The following is a 7440-nucleotide window of genomic DNA, read 5'->3' on the forward strand; positions in this document are numbered from 1 at the left end:
TAGTTCCTTATATTAAGTATAGAAAAGGGAGCCTGGAACCATATGGTATAATTTTTCGGTTGAGTATTGTTCATCATAAAGACTGCCGAATAGTCCAAGGTTATATTTCTTGTATTATTATTATTATTATCATTAATTGCTAAGCTACAACCCTCGTTGGAAACGCAGGACACTATAAGCCCAGGGGCTCCAAAAGAGAAAAATAGTCCAGTGAGGAACGGAAACAAGGAAAAATAAAAGACTTTAAGAACAGTAACATTAAAATGAATATCTCCTATATAAACCACAAAAACTTTAACGAAACAAGAGGAAGAGAAATAAGATAGAATAGTGTGCCTGAGTGTACCCTCAAGCAAGAGAACTCTAACCCAAGGCAGTGGAAGACCATGGTAGAGAGGCTATGGCACTACTCAAGAATAGAGAACAATGGTTTAATTTTGGAGTGTCCTTCTCCTAGAAGAGGTGCTTACCATAGCTAAAGAGTCCCTTCTATCCTTACCAAGAGGAAAGCGGCCACTGAACAATTACAGTGCTATAAGCCCAAATGATCCAACAGGTAAAAATAGCCCAGTAAGGAGCGGAAATAAAGCAATAATAAACAAGAGCAGTAATGAACAACTAAATTTTTAAAAAAATAAGAACAGTGACATTAAAATGGATCTTTCATATAAAAACTTCAAAAAATAAGAGGAAGAGAAGTAAGATACAATAGGTTGCCTGAGTGTACCCTCAAGCAAGCCCATGTGTATCAATGTTCAGAAAAAGGGTTGTGGTGGCCGATGTGGTAACATCCCTGACTGGTAAGTGCCAGATTTGGGTTAGAGTCCCTTTGGTCGCTGCAACCTCACTATCCTTGTGAGCTAAGGAATGGGGGTTTGGGGGAGCCTATAGGTCTATCGGCTGAATCATCAGCAGCCATTGCCTGGTCCTCCTTGGTCCTAGCTTGGATGGGGAGGGGGCTTGGATGCTGATCATATGTAATATGGTCAGTCTCTAGGGCATTGTCCTGTTTGATAGGGTAATGTCACTGTACCTTGGCTCTGCCATTCATGGGCAAAAATGAAAAAGAAAAGGAGAACCAAATCCTATCAAAAATTAAATTCGAAAAGATAGGCAAGACTGATCAGTATCATCAGCTACGTCCATGATACCAGCAGGGAATAGTAGTCTAGTGAGAAAAGGAAATAAATAAACTACAAGAGAATAACATCAAATTTGAATACTTCAAGAATACTAACAACATTAAAATATATCTTTCATGAATAAACTATAAAAAGAGACTGCGATCAGTCTGTAAGCTGGTGCTCTTGACGTCCTCCTGCTTTCTAGTTTCTTATATCCGATGTATTATTATTATTATTATTATTATTATTATTATTATTATTATTATTTGCTAAGCTACAACCCTAGTGGGAAAAGCAGGATGCAATAAGCCCAGGGGCTCCAACAGGGGAAAATAGCTCAGTGAGGAAAGGAAACGAAGAAAAATGAAATATTTAAAGAAGAGCCACACCATTAAAATAAATATCTCCTATATAGACTATTAAAACTTTTAACAAAACAAGAGGAAGAGAATTAAGATAGAATAGCGTGCCCGAGTGCACCCTCAAGCAAGAGAACTCTAACCCAAGACAGTGGAAAATCATGGTACAGAGCCTATGGCACTATCCAAGACTATAGAACAATGGTTTGATTTTGGAGTGTCCGTCTCCTAAAAGAGCTGCTTACCATAGCTAAAGAGTCTCTTCTACCTTAACAAGAGGAAAGTAGCCACTGAACAATTACAGTGCAGAAACCCCTTGGGTGACGAAGAATTATTTGGTAATCAGTATTGATAGGTGTATGAAGACAGAGGAGAATATGTAAAGAATAGGCCAGACTATTTGGTGTGTGTGTGTGGGAAAAAGGAAAATGAACCGTAACCAGAGAGAAGGATCCAGTGTAGTACTGTCTGGCCAGTCAAAAGACCCCATATCTCTCTAGCAGTAGTATTTCAACGATGTATGTTGTCTTATTTATCATTTTTATTTCCACATCTGATTTTTATTAACAAATAATTTCTCTTCCTATTTACAGATTCAGCCTTTACCTGAAACTCTTTGTGTTGATGGGCATCACATGGATTTTTGAAGTGATTTCCTTCTTCTCCCAAAGAAACAGCAGCGACTCCTACAGTAAATACGTCTGGTAAGAACAGGAGCAAGAACCACTATAGTCAATTCTTTTTTGTGAAGCGGATTTACACTGACTCGCAGGGGTGTCCTTTTAGCTCAGAAAAGTTTCCTGATCGCTGATTGGTTGGAAAAGATAATTCTAACCAATCAGATAGCAGGAAAATTTTCCGAGCTAAAAGTATACCGTTGCGAGTCAGTGCAAATGCACCTCATTAAAAAAAATTGAGTATAGAGAATGTTGGTTTAATCAGGTTTATTTAGATTGACTTAATAGGAGTTAGGTCGGTTAAGTTCAAATTGGGAAGGTCGGGTTAAGGGGATAGGTCATATCCCCATCAGGCTAGGACCTACAACGCAAAATTCTGAGGTAAGCTATGGGTAGGGACATGTTGTGTTTGCTTAGATAAGTGGGGGTCGCAGGGGATAAATGATCCCCTCCCCTTGAGGAAAGAAATAGGATCCAGTTTAGGGACAGATGGAAGATAAACTGATCAACTAATACCCTAATCTATGATAGATTTAAACCAATGAATGTTACTAGTTGGCCGAAAGATTTAAGGCTGACATAAGTCAGTCGTAAAGAATTGTTTTCCCTAAACATATAACTTTTATTTCTGAGGTTAAACAGGGTGGGCTACCTTATCCATTTATTCAATCCAAAACAGAAAACCGTAAATCAAATGCGTGCAGGGCAGCATTATCCATACGGCTGATTAGGCTGAAGCCTAGGGACCACCAAGGGCAGTGGGCTATGCAGTTTTTATTTCTTTTAGTGTCCAATGTGAAAATATTCATTATTCACTTCAGTTGTAATATGATTGTCATAAAAGGAGAGTGTGAAATATGCAGGGGGCAAAGAAATTAGAAGCCTTGGCGGTCCTGTCAAGGGTTAATATAGCACTGTCAAGATAAACTTGTGTTCAGTACAAATCTGCAGCCAGAAAAGATTTCAATAGTGTTCATTAACGGGCTTGAAAGAGGCGGATAAATTCAGGGACTACAGGATGGGGGAAGAATTATCCTGCAATTCTAAATGAATCCTTCTTATATTCCAGGTTAGTGTTTGACCTCATCAACATCATGCAAGGGTTGATCATCTTCATCGTCTTCGTGTGTCGCAAGGCTGTGCTCATGAGGCTATGCGAGGTCATCTTCGGGAGGAAATACGCACAAAAGAAATTCCCTAATTACTACCAGAACAGCGATGTGGACGTGACCAACGAAATCAAACATTCCGTCATATGAACAATCGGGTGATTTGGATAAGTCAAGGCATTGTGGAGGGGAAGGTGGAGGACCAGGAGATCGCCAGGGATTAAATGTACATTGGTGATCGACAGCTCCTTTTCGTCCACTGGTGATCGACAGCCCTTTTCAACCACTAGTGATTGACAGCCCTTTTCATTCACTGGTGATCGACAGCCCTTTTCAACCACTAGTGATCGACAGCCCTTTCCATTCACTGGTGATCGACAGCCCTTTTCATTCACTGGTGATCGACACCCTTTTTCACTCACTGGTGATCGACAGCACTATTCACCCACTGGTGATCGACAACCATTTACATCCACTGGTGATCGGCAGCTCTTTTTCATCACTGGTGGTCGACAGCCCTTTTGCGTCCACTGGTGATCGACAGCCCTTTTCATTTACTGGTGATCGACAGCCCTTTCTCTTCACTGGTGATTGACAGCCCTTTTCATCTACTGGTGATCGACAGCCCTTTCTCTTCACTGGTGATTGACAGCCCTTTTCGTCCACTGGTGGTCAACAACCCTTTTCATCCACTGGGATCGATAGTCCTTTTCAACCACTGGTGATCGACAGCTCTTTTCATTCACTGGTGATCGACAGCCCTTTTCATCCACTGGTGATCGACAGCCCTTTTCATCCACTGGTGATCGACAGTCCTTTTTCATCCACTGGTGATCGACAACACAAAAAGGTCCGAGCACGGTCCAGGAATATGGTCCCACTTCCCGCTGTGATTTCAACCGGGAAGTGGTTGATAATTGTACAAAGTGATTTAATGCACTCAAATATTTAAGATTAAAACGTGTAAATATTCTCAGAACAAAAAGCTGCATGCGTATGGGGATGCTTGCGTTCTGAGTGCCGTTCAATTTTAGAGTGATTATTGTTGGTTGGTATCATTAATTACAAGTGGGTGTTTAAATTCAATTCTTTAAATGGAAAATGTCAGAGCTATGGATTAACAAAATGCAAATGCAACGATATGGGAACTCTGAAGACAAGATACAGAATGAATACTTAAATACGTAAAACCACGTATATAACACTTTCCATACCTACAGTACATTCATAAAAATAGCAGGAATCTACTCCAATATTCAGATGATAAAGAAGCTATCTTGTGAGCATTCATGAATGGTCAGTTTTTGTAACCTAAAAATAGAAGAGAAAATATCTTTCCTATATAATAAAGAGCAACTGCCAGAGAGAGAGAGAGAGAGAGAGAGAGAGAGAGAGAGAGAGAGAGAGAGAGAGAGAGAGAGAGAGAGGAAATTGTCCCCCTAAAAGTGTTGCTGAGATTTGGCGAGTGCTTTAGGGTCAACTTCCCATCGCCAATCATCCTGTCACAATGGCAGATTGGGGTAACATCATTGGCTCAATGAGGTCCCTTGTACTTTCATTGTGGAAATTTGAGCACAAATAATGACTTTAAAAAGTGCCACTTGTGTATTTTTCTTCTCTTTTTTTGGTTCACAAGACTCAGTGAGACTTTATCTTTTTTACTGCAATAGTATCTTTTCTTTATACGTTTGATGGATTCATTGGGTGAAATTCAACACTATTTACCTTGTGAGAATGACTTCAATACTTTACTTAGTGTGGCAATCACTATTATCATTATGAATCACACAATCAAACGAGTTACCTTCCTTATTTGGAAAACAAATAGCATGATTTATTATATGCTACAACTTACATTCCCAAATTTGATCTAAGGACAACTTTTTTCACTCAACACAATTAAACACTTTTACCATTATCTATTAAATATTAACTTTCAGTTCAAATAAATTTCAAGATTTGACTGTTTTTTTTTTTTTTACTCAGCACAGCATTTCATCTCAGTTCCCATTATCAATCAAGTAATACTACTAACTTTAGGTTCAAATATATTTCGAAATTTGACAATGTTTTTTCACTCAACACAGCATTTCATCACTCTTCCCATTATCTATTAAATAATAATAATTTTTACTTTAGGTTCAAATAAATTTCGAGATATGACATTTTTTTTCCACTCAACACAGCATCTATTAAATAATATTAACTTTAGGTTCAAATAAATTTCGAGACTTGATGCCCACTTATACACCGTGTGATACAACAGGATACTAATATGTCATCCCTCTTTGTGCTTTGCTTAATGTTTTCCATTTTCGAACTGGTATATGCATTTATTTTTTTTTTCTGAACATTACTTCAGTGAGGAGTCTGTATCTTCAAAGAAAATATATTTCTAAAAAAAATAAGCTTAGAGTTTAAGAAAGTAATTTTACAAAATTCAAAATACAAAAGTAAAATGAAACCAAATTCATTTGTCTGATGATCCCACTTGATACACAACCCAGTCACCCTAAAACAAATGTACATAATTGTAAATAAATAGGTTTAAGTTTATGCCCACTAAGGTATTACTAATGAGAGAGAGAGAGAGAGAGAGAGAGAGAGAGAGAGAGAGAGAGAGAGAGAGAGAGAGAGAGATGCAAAGTATATAAGGGCGTCCTACAAGTAAACCTAACTCAAAATGCATTTTATTTTGTGATTATTTTTATAGTGTCAGTGATTACTTTTATAAGTTTTTATTTTGTATCTGTTATTTATTAGCTGAATGTAAAGCTTTTGTTATGATTGTTAATTATCTTATAAGAGGATTCTTAATTAAAAGTTGATCTACATAATTACGTACTACAGTATATGTTTATATAACTTGAAGCCCATGGGACTGTCAACTTACTAGCCTTTTCTAGCCCAAATAGGAGTAATATAAGGAAAATTGGTGGTCCTAACCCAGAAGGATTCTACAGACATGAATCTTAACGTGTTTTAGGTAAGGGAAAACAGAAGATTAAACTAAATTCCAAAGATGTTATTACAGGAATGAAGGAGCATGAATTATATATATATATATATATATATATATATATATATATATATATATATATATATATATATATGATAAATTTTACATATTTAAACGTGCTATTGTCTTTGAATGATTTCGCCTCGAGACTCTGATTCCAAAGTCGTTAAGAGAATCCAGACATTAATGTATTAAAATATATGGCTTATTTGAAATATATATATACATACATACATATATATATATATATATATATATATATATATATATATATATATATATATATATATATATAATTTAATCCGTTTTCTACAATTGGTATAGCTAAATAAAATTTTGATTCTGTTTTTTACAAAACTACACCAATACCAGTTTTCATAATCTATTATAAAATGGGAGACGCCAAAAAGGAATTACATGAAACAATATTGTAATCTCGTACTTACGGATATATATCATGATGAATGAATGTACAGCATGAATATCATGAATAAAGTCATGTAGTCTTTCAAGTAGTTTTCAATGTCCTTAACTTAACCTAACCTAACCTAATATAACTTAACCTACCATAGAAGCTTTCAAAGTGCGAGAGGGAGATCAGTTATGCATCTAATATGAGTTCTTCACTGAATTCTAATAAAAATATTCTAAGTATATTTTCATAGAATTCTTAATTCTTATAAAGCTGAATCACGAATTGGGCAGCTTTACTTCAATTGACGTACTCCATTTTCTATAAAGCGAAAATGCAATGGAGACGAAAGCCGACCAGTTTTCTTAAAAATAAATAAATAAACAAATGGAGACATTATGAAACTTGAATCATTTCCTTTCAGAATGAGGAAACAATTACTTCAAGAGTACCGTACATTGTTATTATTAAAAGGAGGAGATTAACCAACCCAACGAGTCAAACACGTCCCTTACATACTGTAGATGGCGGCCCGATTAACATCAGGAAGAAAAAAATATTTATAATGTTAAATACATGAATAAAATAAATAACATATTAAATATAATGGATACCAAATAAATAAATCATGAGGTAAAAATCTCAGATAAAGAGAAATTTCAATTTTACCTATAAAACCTGTTTCTTAAAAAGTTAAAATCCTTAAAATTTAAAAATTTTCAGTCTGATAAAAGGTCAAT

The 7440-nt window shown here is 36.0% G+C and overlaps 1 pseudogene; it reads left to right on the forward strand.

Moving 5' to 3' along the window:
- Positions 1 to 6443, forward strand: part of LOC137619620 (G-protein coupled receptor Mth2-like) — a 95518-nt pseudogene extending 89075 nt beyond the window's left edge.
- Positions 6444 to 7440: the final 997 nt, after the last annotated feature.

This window comes from Palaemon carinicauda, chromosome 26, assembly GCF_036898095.1.
Source record: "Palaemon carinicauda isolate YSFRI2023 chromosome 26, ASM3689809v2, whole genome shotgun sequence".
NCBI classification, from domain to species: Eukaryota; Metazoa; Arthropoda; class Malacostraca; order Decapoda; family Palaemonidae; genus Palaemon; species Palaemon carinicauda.